At 44.3% G+C, this 19,248-nt stretch overlaps 1 protein-coding gene and 1 pseudogene across 1 annotated transcript in view; one reads left to right on the top strand and one right to left on the bottom strand.

Moving 5' to 3' along the window:
* LOC124788607 (uncharacterized protein ZC84.1-like) overlaps positions 1-19,248 on the top strand; it is a 135,170-nt gene that overhangs the window by 69,326 nt on the left and 46,596 nt on the right. The gene's annotated exons all lie outside the window — the stretch shown is intronic.
* Positions 3,281-3,397, bottom strand: LOC124729030 (annotated as a pseudogene).

Genomic DNA, 19,248 nt, shown 5'->3' with positions numbered 1-19,248 from the left:
GCGCGTTATACGAGATTGGACTAATCGAGAATTGTGAAGGTGGTTCGATGAACCCTCTGCCAGGCACTTAAATGTGATTTGCAGAGTATCCATGTAGATGTAGAATTATCATTTTTCTGCTGAGCTGAGACTTTATTGATATCTGTATGACAGCGGGAAAGTTGGTTAGTTGGAGGCAATGACAGAAGTGGGACTCATTTCCTTGTCTTAGTAATAGGAAACATTAGTCGAGAGGAGTGGAAAAATAGCCGACAATACTATTTTTTGTGTTGAATTTTCCACGCAGGTAGACGGAGCGTGCGGGTTTCGATCGTTTTCAAACAGTAATATAAATGCTGAGCAGAAAATCTTGGTGCTACGTTTAATTGAATAATGAATAAAAATTCACCCGATTTTCAAAGAGTAAATAGCGCTTTACGAAGCTGACAGCTGAAAAAATTTCTTTCTCTTGCTGATATTAAATCTAAAGGCTGAATACTTAAAGCTACTCTTTATGTATATCTTTTACTTAAATCTGAGATTTTCTGTTTTTAGGTTTTGCTTGGATTGTAAATTAGTTTTGCAGTATCAAGCACGACCAAACAGTAACGTGCAGAACGATTTCTGTAATATCCCAGTCGACTTTAATAACTCACTGCAGTCAAATTCTCTTCAATGGGCGCAGTCAAAAATATTTACTTGATTTAACGGCTTTCTAGATAATTAAATTAGAATCGATAGTTGTAAAGGTTAATATTTCCAACTATCAAGTAATTCTGTCACCAGAAACAGCGATGTATATAATAAAAAGCAGTTTCGGTTTTCTGAGCATTGCACTTAGTCCTAAAAGTCCAGAAAAAGTTTTCGAATGATGTTAATACTTAGTTATCACCTTGTACTTTCATCAGTTCACCTATGAAATAAATGCATTGTCCATAAAACAAATAAAAAAAACCTGTCCGTCATTAGCACCACTCCGGAGTCGTGCTCACAGAGAAACATGTTTACGATCAGTTATTCATATCAACATGTTGCTTATATGTAAGCGTAGCTCTGTCACGACAAATGAACAGGATAAAAATGGAGAAGACTCACATAACGAAAAATCACCGAGCGAGGTGGCGCAGTGGTTAGACACTGGACTCGCATTCGGGAGGAGGACGGTTCAATCCCGCGTCCGGCCATCCTGATTTAGGTTTTCCGTGATTTCCCTACATCGCTCCAGGCAAATGCCGGGATGGATCCTTAGAAAGGGCACGGCCGACTTCCTTCCCCATCCTTCCCTAATCCGATGAGACCGATGACCTCGCTGTCTGGTCTCCGTCGCCAAACAACCCCCCCCCCCCCCCCCCCAAACTGCCCGTAACACAGCTGCGATTCTTCTTGGAATACTGTACTGGCATACAATGATTGTGTAGTCTCCAGTGGAATGTTATACCGCTCTTCAATCAGAATCTCTTGTAACTCTTGTAGTGACGAGGGAGGCGCAAATCTGCTCCAAAGCCTACGCTCCAGTGCCGCCCACAAGGGTTCGATAATGTTCAAGTCCGGGGACTGAGCTGGCCAGGGAAGACGCTGCAGTTCAGTTGCATGCTCCTTATACCACGACTGTATTGACCGTGTGAATGGGTGCATTATCGTCCTGAAATATGGCGTCACTGTTGGGGAACATTTGAATCATGAGGTGCACCTGATCACCTAAAATGTTCGCATAATCGTTGGCAATAACACGAATTGTGAGAGTAATGATACCAGCAGAATACCACGATGTGGCTGCCCACACTATCAAACTTCCACCCTCAGCTTAACCGTTGGAATCAAGCAATCAGGATTGTAGGCTTCTTTTAGTGTTCTACAGACATAAATCCTGCCCGATGTTGGAAGTACCTAAAACGTTGAGTCTTCGGACCATGTGACGTGTTTCCACTGATTTAGCCGCCCAAGATTTATGCTCCTGACACCACGTTTTACGCTTCTTTGCGTTCGCTGTTGTCACGAATGGTTTCGGTATAGCAGCTTGTCCATGAATATTCGCTTTATGGAGTTCTCGGCGCACAGTGTCAATAGATACGGGATCTCGAAGATGGCTTTTGAGCTCTGTCACTTCAGCCGCTGTAGTTTTTTGTTGTTTTGACACAATTCGTATTAGCGTACGACGGTCTGTCATTTAGTTTAATTTGCACCCACTATTACGTTTACACGCTGATGTCTTTCCATGTTTTGTGCAGGCTGTCATGACTGTTGAAACGGTTGGTCTTGAAACATTGAATGCGGTGAGCTGTCTTCGTTACTGATGCCCCAGCTAATCGGGCCCCCACGATCTGCCCTCTTTGGAACTCTGTTAGGTCTTTCGTTGCACGTCTACCTCTGCCTCTGAATGGAAATGCACTCATGCACTACCCGTAAACAACCTGTACTGAAGCCTAGTCCGTACTGAACACGCACGGTCCAGCGCGACACGTGCCTTACCTTCGTTGTTGACCGTCAAACACAACCATCCCATTACTACCACTGTTCACATTATTTTGCCTATCCCCTGTACAACCCAGCCACAAGTCAATGAAGGATAGGTACAGGTGATGGCCATTGATTGATGCCAACAATACAACGAAAAAATATCTAGAAGATGACGAATAGTAAACTTGTAGAGACGCTGCAATAAAGAGACGCTGTTACTCGAATAAGAAAGTAAATTTCGTATGACATTATTGGCTTGTGTATCTCGTAGTGAGTAAAATGCCTAAATCGGAAAGTATTTCATTATTCGCATGAGTTGGTTACCTACCCTTTAGTTCGGTTGTCTTGAGTGTGACTCTTAGTAGGAGATCGTGATCAGTGTGGTGTTGTGTTCGTGCTTTTAATGAAAGAGAAGGGAGAGGGTGAAACCCGGTGCCGGCAAGTGGCCTCCTCCTGTCAAACAGCATGAAGTGGACCCCCAGGCTTAAAGGTCCCACCTCTCCTCGCACTGCCGGCCAAATACGGGTGGTCAAAATTTCTTCCATCTCCGGGGTTTCTAGGCGATTAACACCCTCCGAACTGATAGCCGACAAATAAAAGTGCATTTCCGGCGTCGGCCGCGGAAGCTAGTTATTTTTCCTCCCGAACAGGCCATGAAGGCCCAAAGGCACTGACCGGCCGCCGTGTCATCCTCAGCCCACATGCGTCACTGGATGCGGGTATGGAGGGGCATGTGGTCAGCACATCGCTCTCCCGGCCGTATGTCAGTTTCCGAGACCGGACCCGCTACTTCTCAATCAAGTAGCTCCTCAGTTTGCCTCACAAGGGCTGAGTGCACCCCGCTCGTCAACAGCGCTCGCAGACCGGATGGTCACCCATCCAAGTGCTAGCCCAGACCGACAGCGCTTAACTTCGGTGATCTGACGGGAACCGGTGTTACCACTGCGGCAAGGCCGTTGGCAGGCTAGGTATTACTCAACAGAGAATCAAAGAAGTTTTCGTGAATGAAGTGTAGCTGATATATGACAGTAAGAACAGCTCCACTCATAAGACTTTTATTTAAAAACCACGGCTGGTTTTATCGTCAGCCATGTACGTCAAGTACGTAGAGAATCGCTTGAACACCTTGTTAGCGGCATTTTTTGTTTCTAAACAGCAAAGTTTATAGTTGGAGCTGCAGCTGATGTCACCTTGCCACCAACATGTGTACAGGAGCGGACGCAGGTGTTAGGGGTGGGCGGAGTCGGGAAATCATGGATGCTGATTTCGATTTCTTCATCAACGTCTAAACGTCAACGGCCGATAATAATCGACCCCAAAACATCCACGCTTTTTTTAAAGTCGATATTAAATGATGCACTTATATAGAACGACATAAAAAGCAATATATAAATAAACCCAGTATGGTATTTACACTGCCTGACAAAAAATGAAGCACTAAAATGGGAGAAGAAACGAAATGAAATTTCACGGGTTGAGAGGGTGTCTAATGTTATTTCAGTGATTACAATATCGAGTCAAATTTACAAAGACCTTGGCAGTAACAGCCGTCTTAGCAATATGATATTTGCTCCGGCCTGGATACGTACAATGGGTCGGTTGGGAAGGGTGTGATGAAGCCTCTGTATGCTCTCCTGAAGCAAGCTGACGCACAGCTGTTGTATCTGGTGCTTGATATCCTGGTTGGTGGCACTGGGACGGAGTTGATCTCCGAGCTGCTCCCACATACGTTCTGTCGGAAACAGATCTGGAAATCTTACTGGCCACGGAAGAACCTCAGCATCACGCCGACATTCACAGAGAAATGTGCCACGTGTGGACGAAAGTCGTCCTGTTGGAAAATGCTCCACGATACTATCGCGTGAGAGGTAACGAAGCAGGATTTCCGTGACGTAACGTTGTGTCACCAGAGTTCCCTCAATCGCTATAAGCCGTGTCCTGAAATCAAACCCTATAGCTCCCCGAATCATGATGACTAGAGTAAAACCGCTGTTCCGATCTAAAACATTGAGAGGATAGGACATCGCCCCAGATCGGCGACCAAAGATGGTCATCCATGATAGAGCGGAACCGCGATTCATTGCCGAACACAATGGGAGGCCATTCATCAGCAGTATATGTATCCCAGTCATGGAGACATTTCAAACACAGCCCTCTGTGATGTGGTGTTAATGGCAGCCTAAGCATGGTGTGGTAATCCCGTAGTCCAGCTGCTGTTAGTCTCCAACCAATCGTCGGGATGACACCAAATATTGCAGGGAGTGTATTACTTGTTGTAGATGAGAAGGGGTTACATGCTGTTTCCTGCACAGTGTGGTGGTCGGAGTTGATCGCTCGGGACCTTGGCGAGTACGCCTGTCAAGTTCCCATGCAATCTAAAATCGGGCCACCGTCACATCAAAATTCCCCACAAATCTGGATGTTGCACGATTCGACAAGCCAGTGAAGTGGAGACCCAGAATCAGGCCCTTTTAGACTGTCAGCTGCTGATAACGCTGTCTCAGGTGGGCACGCGGCACCTCCGTGTCCTTCGCTGTGATCGGTCTTCAGGCGCGGTTCACGCCTGGTAACAACACTAATAAGAACAATACTAACGCACTCTTGTCACGCAGGACTGAAACTCTGGTCATAAACATACTCGCCGTTGGTGTGGACCCGTACGAAGTTAAAGTGACATTCGACCCTGTCTTCCGGGTGCTTCACTTCCTCTTTTTTTGTCACTCAGTGTATAGGTCAATAAATATAGGAATAATTAACATTACGCAGCCAACAACTTCTTGTCTACAGACTCTAACAACAACATCTTTGAGACACTTTTCCTCCTCTGTCTATTGCGTTGTTAACAGAGAGCGTATCCCTTTTTTCAGAATAATCTTACGGAAGCCGACGGTGTGGCTATACACGTATGTCTCAAAGACTTAAGCGACGTTTCTTTTACCTCTGGGTAGCCAGTACCGATAATGAGATTCTATACTTTTAATGGTTCTTCGCTAAGATCTAGGTGACGATCTTTCATATAAAACTTAGCTGCAGTGGTAGGTTCCAGATTGCAAATTAATCTTCTCTTTTGATTTTATAATGTTCATTCCAAAAAAGACGTTTTGTTTCTCCGTTTTTCTGTAATATATCAAAGTATTCCGACACTACTTGAATGCCTGAACTGAATGAACAATGGAACATTAAGTCACGCTTAGCTGCAAGAAAATTTATTTATATAACCTGATTTCCGGACCTTAATTTCGGATATTAACACCGAACTATAGTTTCGCACATACAGTCCTTTTTCAAAGATCGTAATCACCCAAGAAATAACAATCATTTTAATATGAGAGATAGTAATCAAATAGCATTAATAGAATTAAAAATGATTTGAATGTAATGAATGGTTATAACTGAATTGACGGCCTTACGAGTGCTGCAGTGCGGGTTATACACGTTGCAGGACGATGAACGTATAGTCGTTAATTGGAACGCTCGTGGACTATGTTGGAACAAATAATAGTTCCACTTTTTGCTACCAGGTGAAAATATGACACTTTAAGCAGTCAGAATGAGGTGTAAGTCCAGGAAAAGGGGAGGAACGATGAAACGCATGATAACGGAGATTCTGGCACATTTATTAAGATACTGTCACAAGTGTCAACATGTGTTCAATATGGCCTCCCGACTCAGCAACGTGCTGCATCCTTAAAACGGCATGGTTAACAGTAGCTCGCAGAACACCCGGTGTAATCAGAACGATACGTCGTCATAGGCTGTCCTTCAGAACAAGGAGAGTCTGGATACATTCCCGATAGACCCGATCTTTCAGATATCCTCGCAACCAGAAGTCTCACGGATTTAGGTCGGAGGATCTGGATTGCCACACATCTTGAAACTGTCTAGAGGTGATGGGATTGTTACCGACGGTTTCTCGAAGCAAATCTTTCACCTGTCAGGTGGCATGTGGTGTCGTCCCATTTTCATCCAAAAAGTGGTTTGGACGCAGTTGCGTTCTTGCAAAGCGGGACTCACTTGCTGCACAAGGAGGTCCTTACAACGTACAGATGTCACTGTACACCTGTCATTCGAGGTGTAATCTCCTCGAAGACAAGCGGACCTAGAATGAACGTGGAATGTGGAAACACACCTCGCAGTCATACAAGCTGAGTGCAGCGGATGTTCCTGCGCAGCACGTGGCGGAGCAGAGCCGCATTTGCGACAGTTCTGTGCGTTCACTGCAGCGTGCAAAGTACAATGTGCCTCATCCTTCTAAAAATATTCCTCAGTCACATGTGAACCATTTCCATGATTGCCAAAAAACGAAGGGCAAAAATCACGGCGTTGTCTTGTGGCTTCATTTGGTGCACGTTCTGAATTTTCCGGTGACATTACTGTAAAACGCGCCACAAAATCTGAACTGCTGACCAGGGGACAGACAATTCCAGTGGCACATCTCGAGCAGTGGCAGAAAAATTTGATGCATGTGCTGCACGGTCGGCTATGTAGTTACAGCAATTTCATCAACAACTGCAGTAAGGACGAGCCGCCTCCCTCTCCCTGCTCCACCACCTGATTCGCCTGTTTCTTCAAATTTCTTGATCATATTCTTCAGCCCATTTGTTGACACTGGGCCTCTTCGCAGTTGTTTCTGTCGGCGATGTTCCAGCGGTGCAGCGCTGTTATTGCTGCCGTTCTAATAAAACTACTTTGCCAGCAGTGTACGGCCTTCCTTCTCAATAGCCATGGTGTTTCATATGGAAATCTCGAATCTTCACAACCTTTTGCGCCAACAGTCATTCCATTAAAGAAATGAACAAGCATCGGCAAGTTAAAAAGAGCATACTCGCGTCAAAACATGAAACACGGTATATCCTGACTGCTTACAGCGACATATTTTCGCATGGTGGCAGAAAGTGGAATTATTATTTTCTCAACATACTCCGCGAGTCCGCAGATTAATGAACATACCTACGATGTTTCAGCAATGAACCAGCCCACACTACATCACTCGGAAGACTGTCAGTTTAATTGTAGCCACCCAGTATGTAGGGACAATGTGAATAAATAGTAATGACTGAGAACTAAAAATATTGTACTATTTTAGTAGCAGTCCTTAATCCTAATACTACTTCTGCTGCCACTCCTGGCGCCACTAATAGTTATAACAATAATAATAATAATAACAGTGGCAGATTCAAAAAGTATTTATAGGTGTACAGTTCAAATGGTTCAAATGGCCCTGAGCACTATGGGACTTAACATCTGTGGTCATCAGTCCCCTAGAACTTAGAACTACTTAAACCTAACTAACCTAAGGACATCACACACACACATGACCGAGGCAGGATTCGAACCTGCGACCGTAGCAGTCGCGCGGTTCCGGACTGAAGCGCCTAGAACCGCTAGACTACCGCGGCCGGCAGGTGTACAGTGATCTAACGAGTACTGAGGGATGGAAACTTAGGTAGCCTGTACCAGCGTAAATGAAGAAGATCTGGTTGGAAAGAAGGATGTGATGGAATAATGAGTGCATACAGGGTCGAAGACAAACCTTATTGTTGCTTCAGTAGATGTAGCCTATTTTCCTACATTAGTTCGTTCAAAAGTGTTTGTCCCCTCGCCCTCCCCCCTTCACCCCAACTCACCTTGTAACGACATTTGACAGATCGCAGATACGTCGTAGTATGTTACATCACGTGTCCATAGGGAAATTCGTTTAAATAACGAAAACATTATCGACTAGAAACATCCCCCAGGCTGTGGCTAAGCGATGTCTCCGCAATATCCTTTCTTCCAGGAGTGCTAGTTCTGCAAGGTTCCCAGGAGAGCTTTGTGAAGTTTGGAAAGTAGGAGACGAGGTACTGGCGGAATTAAAGCTGTGAGGACGGGGCGTGAGTCGTGCTTGGGTAGCTCAGTCGGTAGGGCACTTGCCCGCGAAAGGCAAAGGTCCCGAGTCTCGGTCCGGCACACAGTTTTAATCTGCCATGAAGTTTAACATTATCGACTGTTGGAACGAGTAGCCTGGATTTTTTTGCCAGCATTGAAGGTCGAATAATCAGTGTTATGATGTTTCAAAGACATCAGTGTCGATATTAAAATTGCTTTGTTTAAACTCTTAACATCGACATTTTCTAAATATCGATGGTCACTGAACATGCCTAGTGGCTTCGTCATATATTTGTCATATACTGACGACTTATTGACCTATGTGTTATTAAGCCTGAGGCTGTTGGAAGGCAGCGAGAGCACTCCAACACGGGAGACACAATGCAGAGAGTAGACAAAAATGGTAGCGTTTAGTTTACAAGAGGTAAACAGTAACGGGAGGTGCATGTGAACTTGCAGACGCTCCAGGCTGCTACCCCAGGGTAGGGGTTTCAGTTCAGAGAATTAACAACTTCCCCCCTCAATCTAAACGCTGTAGTAAAATGTCACATTAGACAGTGATCACCAACTGGATGGTCTTCGCCTACGTAGCAAGCTTGATACTCGCTCCTGAGAACAGCGCCGTCAGTGGGTTCACGAAGGTTAGAGTGAGATGGAAAATGAGTAAAACTGCTGAAACAGCGGTCCCCACTCATGAGAACCGTCAGTGCGGGGCTAAGTGACGTGAGACACTGCTATTGTTGGCCATAGTAGCAAGGGCAGTGACGTTTAGCTTTCAGCTGGATGCTGTTGCTATTCAACGTGGTGTTTATTACAAATCGCTACCCACAGAGAAGGAGAAGGGAAAGTATCTGAGCGTTGTTGGCCAAAAGGCACCCAGGAGGTGCTGAGCCACACGTCAGATTTGCCGATGGCTCTAAAGTGCCTGTGGGTTCGTGGCCCGACTACAGAAAAAGAGAAACAAAAAAAGCACGAGATCTCGCTGTCAGTACATTTCTTTCTTTCACACGTAATTTCAACAAGAGATTTATTATGACCGAGAAAATTATCAGTGTTGACTCATTCATTATTATTTTCATAGTCTTTATGTTGGAAATAGGGAAAAAAGTTTTTTTTTCTTTAAGGAGCGTGGAAGTAAAAAAAAACGCATACACGAGAACTTTCAGTCAAATCAGTGCATTTATTTTATTTATTTGCATACACATTTGTGTCAAGTTTAATATGTAACCTACGAAGCACTGCACCCAGCAGGATGATGCTGATGATAGAAACATGAAAAACAATAATTCCTGCGACATGCAACACACGCAATGAACGCCAAATTTTTGCATGTGCATGGTTTTTCAGTGTTTCTATTGCAAAACAAATTTGGTTTACAGTCATAAACCTACCTCGCGTATAGAAGCATGTCATCGGATATCGGCGCAGATAGCTCACAAAAGAAGAGGGAACAATAAGTTTCCTTTTATTTTCACAAACTTTTTGTGAACAGATTACTGGTTTCGGTCTGTAATAACCATCATCAGATCTGTTTTATAAAACAATAAGTTTCCTTTAATTTACGTCTATGGTCACAAACTTTTTCTTAACAGATTACCGGTTTCGGTCTATAATGACCATCATCACATCTGTTAACAAACAGTTTGTGACCATAGACGTACATTAAAGGAAACTTGTTGTATATACGGGTCACTGTTTTATTCACGACAATGTCGCAGTTTGTGAGAGAAGGGGGAACGTCAGCAGCAGTAAGATTCGACCCAGAGATCTGGTGCTCATGAAACTAAGCGTCCACTCGCTCGCTGCTGTCTCCTCAGATATTAGCGACAAATACAAATTACATAAGATGGCCTACAGTTTTCAGTTTTCTAGAAAACGGTCGAGAGTTACGTGTTTATGTATGTGAAGTCAAGTCTTTGTCGTTATACACCCCGTCAACATGAATCGAAATAGCGAGGGGAAGTTCGTACGATCTCCTTGTTAGAGTGCTGTTCTCATTGTTTGTTCTTAACAAAAGCGCTAGCGATTGCTACTTTTGTTACTTTCATCCCAAGGGCTGTCACACTGAATTCAATTGTGCCAACAGTCGAATACTTTGCTTTTTCTGATCCTTAGAATTAGCCCTCGGTGTACTGGTGCAGCCTGAATACAACAAAAGAGTTTTATTCAGACCCTCGCGTTCTTTGCGTTTCCAACTACGAGTGTCCTTACCGAGTCCCAAAATCCGCACCTCTCGTAGATTCCCTCCCCGTGACAATGTCTGGCGCTGATCTAAGCACCTGTCATCATTAGAAACTTGTCTTTCTGCATTTGCTACTAACCGATCTGTAACTGCAGCCTGACCTGTAACCCAGTTTTTCCCTCTATCCTGTGCTTGGGGGGTTGCTGCCTTGCTGGCGACTATCACTCGGTGGCCTGGTTCGGTAGCAAGTGCTCTCGTTACCTCACACGGAGCACGCGGCCCGCTACCCGCAAGGTCCCGGCGCGATACGCGGCCACAGCCCGGAAGCGGCGCGCGTGTTTACAGGAAGGGCCCGCGGTGACGCAAGGCCGGCTGCTGGCTGGGTCTCCGCGAGGTCGCGGCTGCTGACCCCGCGCCTTGCCGCTGTGGCCGCGCCGCGCCGCCCCACGCCAGCCACCGCCGCTTCCGCCCCCGCCGCCCCCGCCGGCAGCCTTCCTTCCGCCGCCGCCCACGCGCCAGCCGCCGCCCACACGGCCGCGGCCTCGCGCCGGCGCCAACTGCACGACTCTATCGTCTGCACGCTCTCCGCCGACACTGATTAACTAGTCTGCTACTTTTTGTTCGCTCGCTACAAATAGCGCGAATGACGGATGCGTTGCTTGCTTTTTTGTTCTGTACGTCGTGGCTAGTCGGCAACGGTTAGCGGTGCGTATCGCGATGGGACGATCTATTGCCCGCTTGAGAGTAAAGCGGTCATCAAACTGCAGGCCGGTTTTAACAGCACAATACTACGGTGCTGTTGAATGCCGCGCGGGACTATCCGAGCGGTCTCAGGCGCTGCAGTCACGGACTGTGCGGCTGGTCCCGGCGGAGGTTCGAGTCCTCCCTTGGGCATGGGTGTATGTGTTTGTCCTTAGGATTATTTAGTTTAAGTGGTGTGTAAGCTTAGGGACTGACGACCTTAGCAGTTGAGTCCCATAAGATTTCCCACACATTTGGTGCTGTTGAAGGTGATGTTGCCTGGTCTTCCACTGACCTTCGAACGCAACCATTTCGCATCGAAAGCTATCAGGAATTTCCTGAGCCTTGACTGCCGTCAGCGGATGCTTCCTTTGGTGTGGGAAGGCAGTATTAACGAAAGAGATGTCGGGAGGACGCTGGTTCAAATCCCTTTCTGGTTATCCACATTGAGTTTTTTCAGATGTTTCCCTAAAACTCCTAAGGGAAATGCTGGGATGGTTCGTTTGAGGACACTGAATCACAAACACGTAGAATGAAAGGGACTCTAGATGCTTAGCTAAGAAGTATACTGTGGCTGAAATTCTCTGAATTATCATGATGTTATTTCACTATTTATTAGCAATTCGACACCTACGAGGGTGGTTTGATAAATGTGGTAAAAAACAAGAAAAAATGTTTGTTTCGTAAACAACTCAACTTACGTCTCGAGATAGTCGCCTTTGAGCGACATACACTTGGTTCAGCGATCGTCCAGCTTTCTAATACCTCGGAAAAATAGGTTCTGTCGAACTCCGCAAAATACTCGTTAGCAGCAACAGACACTTCCTGATTTGATAAAAAGTTTTTCCCAGTAAATCAAAGTTTCAATAGGAACAGGAGGAAGTCAGTTGAGGCTAAGTCCGGTCAATGGAGTTGGAGGAGGAACCAATTCAAAACCCAATTCACGCATTCTAGCCATTGTTATCGCTGATGTGTGGGAAGATGCATTATCGTGGTGAAAGACCACTTTTTGCGTGCCACGGCAAGTTCCGAACGATCCTAATGAAGCATAACAGGATATAGTTATGGTTCTGCCTGTCTGCTAGTAATTTATTAGTTTTTGAAGATTGTTCATTGGGAATTTCAAAAGCTAGTGGTCGTGACTTATTAATTTTTGAAGATTGTTCATTGGGAATTTCAAAAACTAGTGGTCGTGACCTTACCAGCTGACAAAATGGTCTTTGTCTTTTTCGGTGGGCTTTTAACCGGCGTTTTGGCTCTGGTGTGTAATGATGAATCCAGGTTTCACCAACAGCCACAAATCTGCGCAAAAAGACTTGCGGATTGCGATTAAACATCGTCGGACATTGTGTTGAAACGTTGAGCCGGATGCGATTTTGGTCGACTCTGAGCAATCGCGGCACCTCCGTGTACACAGCTTCTTCGTAGTCATTTCTCCGTGCAGAATGTTATGCAATAGCTAAATTGAGATGCTTACAGCCTTAGCAATCTTGCGAATTTTTATTCGGAGGTCTTGCATTAGCATCTTACGGATTTTGGCAATGGTTTCCTTTGTGGTGACCTCAATTGGACAGCCGAAGCTTCGTTGCTTGTCTGGCCATTTTTAAATTCATTAATCGTAAAGTAAATGGTCTTCAATAATGGTGGAGAGTCCGAGTGAAATTCATCCAGTTCTGTTTTGACTTCTGCGGCAGTCCGGCCCTTCGAATGAAAATGCTTAATAACAGCACCAAACTCGGTTTTCTCCATTTTCAATTGCAGTCGACTCACCAATACAGATGAACGTCAAAAATAATCTGTATGCTGTACATTATTGAAATTCTTTATACGATCCTTGGAATAATGAAGCTTACCAACCACGATGGTGCAACAAAAATGTTCCATTCTTCCACGGAAATTTACCAGACTTATCAAGCCACCGTCGTTCTTTATGTATTATTGCATCTATTTCGCGCGATGAGACAGTTTGAAGCTTAATTTTTGTGTAAATTTTCTCGTTTTATTTCTCCTCTTCCCTTCATTCGTCTGACTTCCGCTTATTATTCCTGCCTATAACGCACTTTCATGTCTTTTCCTCAATCGACAGTCTCCCTTTGTTGTGAATTGTACTGTTGTCGCTCAGATGTTCTCGGTTCAAATGCAATACAATTTTGTTCGAAAGTGAATGCAGCTTGATCTTTTACAATAAGCTGCATTCTCTTCCGAATAACTTGTACAAGTGTAGTCAAGCGAGCAGATGCTAACCTCGTAGATTTCCTTTAAGAACATGACCGAGTGATAATGTCAGAAGTTACATGCGGCGTTTTCCGGATGGTGCTATTCTATACAAGGAAGTCGAAACACTAGAAAATTGTAACGAAATGTAGATGATTAACGCTTGCTCCATGGAGTGGTAATTGACCCACAGTATAAGCAAATGTAACGTATTGCGAATACATAGACAGAAAGTCCCTTTATAGTATAGTGACACGATTTCAGAACAATCAGTTATTTCCATAAACTATCTAGGAGTATGCGTACGAAGCGATCTGAAGTGGAACGACTACATAAAATTAACTGCGTGTAAAGCCGATGCTAGACTAAGATTCATTGGGACGATTCTCAAGAAATGTAGTCCATCAACAAAGGAAGTAGCTAACAAAACACTCACTCGACCAATACTTTCTCATTGCTTGTCAGTCCGGCATCCGCACGATATAGGATGTGTAGAGGAAATAGAGAAAATCAAAAGAAGAGCAGCACGTGTCATTGCAGGTTCATTTAGAAAGCATCAGGGAGGCTTACCAGCAATCGCTCTTCCCGTGAACCATGCGCGACTGGAACAGAAGAAGGGGGAGTTGACAGTGTTGTGCATAATGCCCTCCACCATACACCGTATGGTAGCTTGCAGAGCACACATGTATATGTCGATGTAGACGGCGTTTTTACAAAGTGACAGAGAAACAACGTAATTTTTTATGTCCGCGTTGGGTTCGTCAATCCAGCTGGATACCCGAAAACATACAAATGACGTTTATGGACACTTGTTGATTCGAGTGACTTGGTGAAATAGTATGCTGCACTGTGATCTGAGCACAGAACCTTTGCTGGTAACGCATCAACAGCAGAGTTATCCCATGCAAACTCGCACCTCTGCGGTGAGAACATACCTTCCCTCCTTTAGAATGCCGAAGTTCCGGGCCAGAAACTACGTGGTACAAAGGTTTCCTCGTCCAAGCCTTTCTATCATGAACCTGTCTACTCTCACAGAGGAATGAGCAGTCTCCTACGGACTCTCGGATCACGAGTGTATGAGAACGCCAAAGGCAGGCAGAAGCTGCGAGCCCTGCGTGTATGGCTTGGTTGAGCACGTTACGTATGTACCATTCAGAAACTTCGACTTACATTCTAGGTTACGGCTGCTCTAGAGGCAGAAGGCAGGCAAACACCACCTGACGATGTGTCGAAAGAGTTGCCTAACCATCAGGCGCTAGAGACGCCACAAGCTTGAATGTATGATGAAGTCTCTAACAAGTACATTCGTAACGTGCTCAACTAAGGTGCGTGGGTTTCACTGAGGGTGTTGCCGAACTTGGAGGAGGTGGGGGCCTTAGAGGTTGCCTTTGCCCTTTTCTTCACGCACATCCTAATGCTACACCCCCGTGATCGCGCTGTAGTAGAGCACGAAAAACGAGGAATGAAAAAGCATAAAAACGAATTTCTGCTTCGAATAACTTTCCGATTTGGTCGAATAGTTTTCAGCCGTCTCTAGTGAGTCCACCCTGTAAACTAGAGTAAAAACTGTGGTCGCACTACACTCCAGAGGGGTTGGATCACATTCAATGGGGCTGCAGCCCCTCGATCTCACGGAAGGGTTGAAAATCCCAGGGGATGACGGCAGTGTCGAACATTGTGCAGCATTCTGTCCTGTTACTCATCGCCCTGCAAACTGTTATTTTCGACCGCGAAGTACGTGGGAATCAACGCTTCAAGCGAAAGGGTGCTATCATTGACGCTCTTTATGCCATTCCCTAAGGCCTTTTCGTGTCGATTCTGCACGGCGATGCGTTGAAATGTTTTCCTCGGGCACCCATATGACAACCACGTGCTTTCAACGCTGGTTGTTGCGGTTTTGACCTCCATTGCTGAGGCGTCAAAAGAAGGGGTCAAATGTGGGTAAGAGGGGCTGCGACGACGTTCCCATTGTGTGACACATGTTTCGTAGCATTGGCCAGAATTGTGGTGAAATTTGGTGTCATTAACCCCCCATTACACCTCAATTCTGAGCTGTGGCCTCTTTTTCCCAGGTGTCGACACCTTGCTATTTGAAGCGTCGCAGAGCCCGAGAGTGACGTCACAGGGCTCCATGCTTTTGTACCATTACAGAAAAGGACATAGGCACCATTGAACCGAATTTCAAACTAATGCTTCGGAGTGGGAGACAACTACGGAGTTTCAAAAAATAACCATTTAATTTTGTTGCCCAGTGTAGTTTCTGTCCGGCGCACAGCGTTAGCCTGTATAGTTCGCCGGTTACTGTGTTAAACGATCGTTTCTGTTCCTTTACCCGAGTATTTCTTACCCCGCCTAGTTTTGCGTCCTTTGGCCTGAATGCGACAATTGCTGACAGTTCTTCGTGTCAGCCGGTCAGCTACGCTCTTGTAATAGCGGTCTACCAATTGAGATGGCGCAGTAGTTAAGGAAATTGAAACACTTTCGAGAAGCGCGGGGTTCAAATCATCGTATCGCCATTCTGATCCAGCTTTTTCGTTGTTTTCGAATAATAAGAAGCTTCGACGAATAGTTTTGCTTATAACAGCAACGCAGATTCCTTGAGATACCAGCGTCCGCTTTTCGCTTTGGACTGTTTGATAATTTCTAACTGAACGATCATTTTCAAAAACTCTTATTCTCGTTGAGGCTTTTGTATCGTTTAATCTAAATCAGACATACAGTAAAATATCCTAGTGCAGATGGATCGGCTAAGGAAAATATTTTTGTATAAAAACTGAGATGCTGAAATTTTAATGTTTATTGCACAAGTATTAAGTGAGGGCGAGCAAGTAAGAAAACTGAATCTTTCCATAAAAAAATATGTAAGTGTACACACTGTAAATCACACAAAATAATTCTAGTCTCTTATGTGCAAGAAACGTCCAAATAAATCAGCTTACAGTATTTACTTACTGTTTATTTTTATTGCTGTTAACATGAGCTGTAGGCGAATACCATACACGATACACATGTGTCATGTCACGTAGGTATTAAAAATACATGGTTAATTCTACGAACAGATTCATCGGCGAAGAAGGACGATGTGGCCATCAGTAAATCCCGCAGACCCACTTTAATTTATGATTTGACGAATAATCAACTTTTTATGATTGTTGTCATGTTACTGAAAATGTTAATTTCTGAATATGGGCACTTTTCTGGACGAAATAAACTTATTTCAGGCTTTATGCAACATTTTCTTTTTCCAGGTACTGATTTTGTCAACTGTCCTTATGGCTGAAAAAGAAGACAATATTATTTACCAGAATTTTTGGTAAGGAACAAATATTCCGGGTAACAGTGGTTATTATACCCAGTTCTTTGGGTACGCTACTGTAGGCCGTTCTTGTATTCACAGAACAAGGTAATTAGTGTTACACGGTCTTACATTTGGAAAAGTTTTATTTGGCTTGAGGATGATGATGATGATGATGATGATGATGATGATGATGATGCAGATGATGATGATGTTTGGTTTTTCCGGCGCTCTACTGTTCGGTTATCAGCGCTCGTACAAATTCCCAACCTTTGCTCAGTCCAAACTCGCCACTTTCATGAATGATGATGAAATGATGAGGACAACACAAACACCCAGTCATCTCGAGACAGGTAAAAATTCCTGACCCGGCTGGGAATCGTACCCGGGGCCCCATGCTCGGCTTTGGCCTGAGGAGCTGTCTCACAATATCACAGCGTATGACATCGCTGAATGAAAGTAAGCAAAATATACCAGCAATTTGCCTTTTGGGTCACCGTACCCGACAACTTCCTCATTGAAAATAGTTCTGTTGAGAAGTTTCGGCTGTTTCGCTATAGATACTATCATCTGAATTTTACTAACGACCTGACACCCGATGAATTATCGCTTTTTCTGTAGTTATTCCTATTTTGTGCATATGATCAATGGAAGTCGCCTACAATTTTTTAACTGCGTGTAGAGTGTCTTTTCAAAATTTAATGATAAAATTTGGCTACAAACAACTGAAAGGTTCTAAGTGCCATATCTCACATTTGTCAGGAGAATGAATAACAATATATCTCTGTTTGTACATGAGTGACTAGTGTCCGAAAAACTGAGAAGGTATTCTGATACCACAGAATTATACCGCCCAGAGCATTGCCTAAAAATTAGACAAATAAGAACAGAAACGACTAAGAAACTGACCCGTTCTAGGTGGCAATAAGAAAATGCTTACAAGATGAATCTTGTAAATAAGATTCTTAATAATACTATTTATTTGCACAATAGCACCGTTACCATTTTTCAGACCATGTTCATCCTCAGACGGCTGTTCACGTTTACCTCACGTTTGTTGTTGCTTCCATTAGTTTTTGGCTATTTCATCCAGGAACTTATGTAAACAGCAGATGTAATACAAACGTGACCAGTCGTCTGAAGATGAACTTGATTCGAAAACTGGTATTTGTGTAAATAAAAAGCATCATTAACAGTGGCTGGTTGCTATTTTCTTCTTTGTAAGAATAAATTTGGTGGTTTGTACAGAGATATGCTCTAAAAAGTGACAAAATAGCAGGAAGAATTTTTTATTGAAAGTATCATTAATACTGAGGCACTACGTTTTATTTGGTAATACACGTACACAAAAACAGCATTAGCTTATTAGCTAGTGGATCTGCAGTCAGCAAAAACTACTTCCCATTCCTTTTAATTTTGGAACTACAGAGCGATGCACAGCTTGCCCTAAGGATCATGCGCCACCTGCTGAAGTATGTTTCAAAGGTTGTCTCCAAGGTTTGGCATCTAGATCAACTCTATATCTACATACACATGTACGTACATACTTCACAAGACACGATACAGTTCATGGCAGTCATTTCCTTTCCTACTCCACTCGCAAATAGAATGACTGAAGACATGAATGGCTATAAGTCTTCGTACGAGCCCTAATTTCTTTCTTCTTATCTTCAAACGCCGGTTCTCTAAATTTCTTCAGTAATGACTTGCGAAAAGAACGTCGTCCCCCCTCCAAGGACTCCCATTTGAGCTGATGAGGCATCTCCGTAATTCTTACGAGCTGATCGATCCTAGGGACATGCAATAGAGTGTCGAGAACACAGCACACTGAAAACGCGTTTTGAGAAAAACAAATGTCACTCCGAATGTTATCCGCTTACGGTTTTCAGTTTATCAACTTGCATTAAAATTAATGACGTGAACTGCAGAATTCCACTGAGGAAGATATGCTACTTACATACCAGTACGTGAATAACTGTAAACGGGTGCTACTCCTTAGTTCCGTCTCGATTCGCCGTGTTCAGCATACACAGACCGCTGGCAGTCAGGGAATTCCGCCTGCGCGTGCGCCTGCCAAGACGATGTCCACGTGGCGGCGTGATCTCAGTGCGCCCAGCCAGCACGACGGTCATGGCTTGCCAACGAGCGACCAGAAGAAAACAATCTCTTAATGTGTTGCAGGTATACCAGCGGACTAGCGCTGGAAGTATTATATCGGACTGTAGAGAGTAAACTTCTTCCTACTTGATGATCAAAATTCTTATAGGTGCTGTACCGCGTCTCTGTATTAAACGCAAAATACTGTAAGAAACGTAAACTACAAAATCAGCGTTCGGCCGTGTTACAACGGCACTCCTCAGAGCGTTCTCAGGCCAGTCTTGTCCTGAGAAAGGCTGCTGTAATACGTCCGAAACGTTGGTTTTGTAGTTTAAAATTTTAATCGTCTTGACTCAGGCCGCGGAAGCCTACGTAATTACGTTCTTCCTACCTACTGCATTCTCCATAGGCATCT

Source organism: Schistocerca piceifrons, chromosome 1 (assembly GCF_021461385.2).
Source record: "Schistocerca piceifrons isolate TAMUIC-IGC-003096 chromosome 1, iqSchPice1.1, whole genome shotgun sequence".
In the NCBI taxonomy this organism is placed as follows: Eukaryota; Metazoa; Arthropoda; class Insecta; order Orthoptera; family Acrididae; genus Schistocerca; species Schistocerca piceifrons.
Note: the sequence above shows the minus strand (reverse complement) of the source record. Positions and strands in the feature narration are given on the sequence as shown.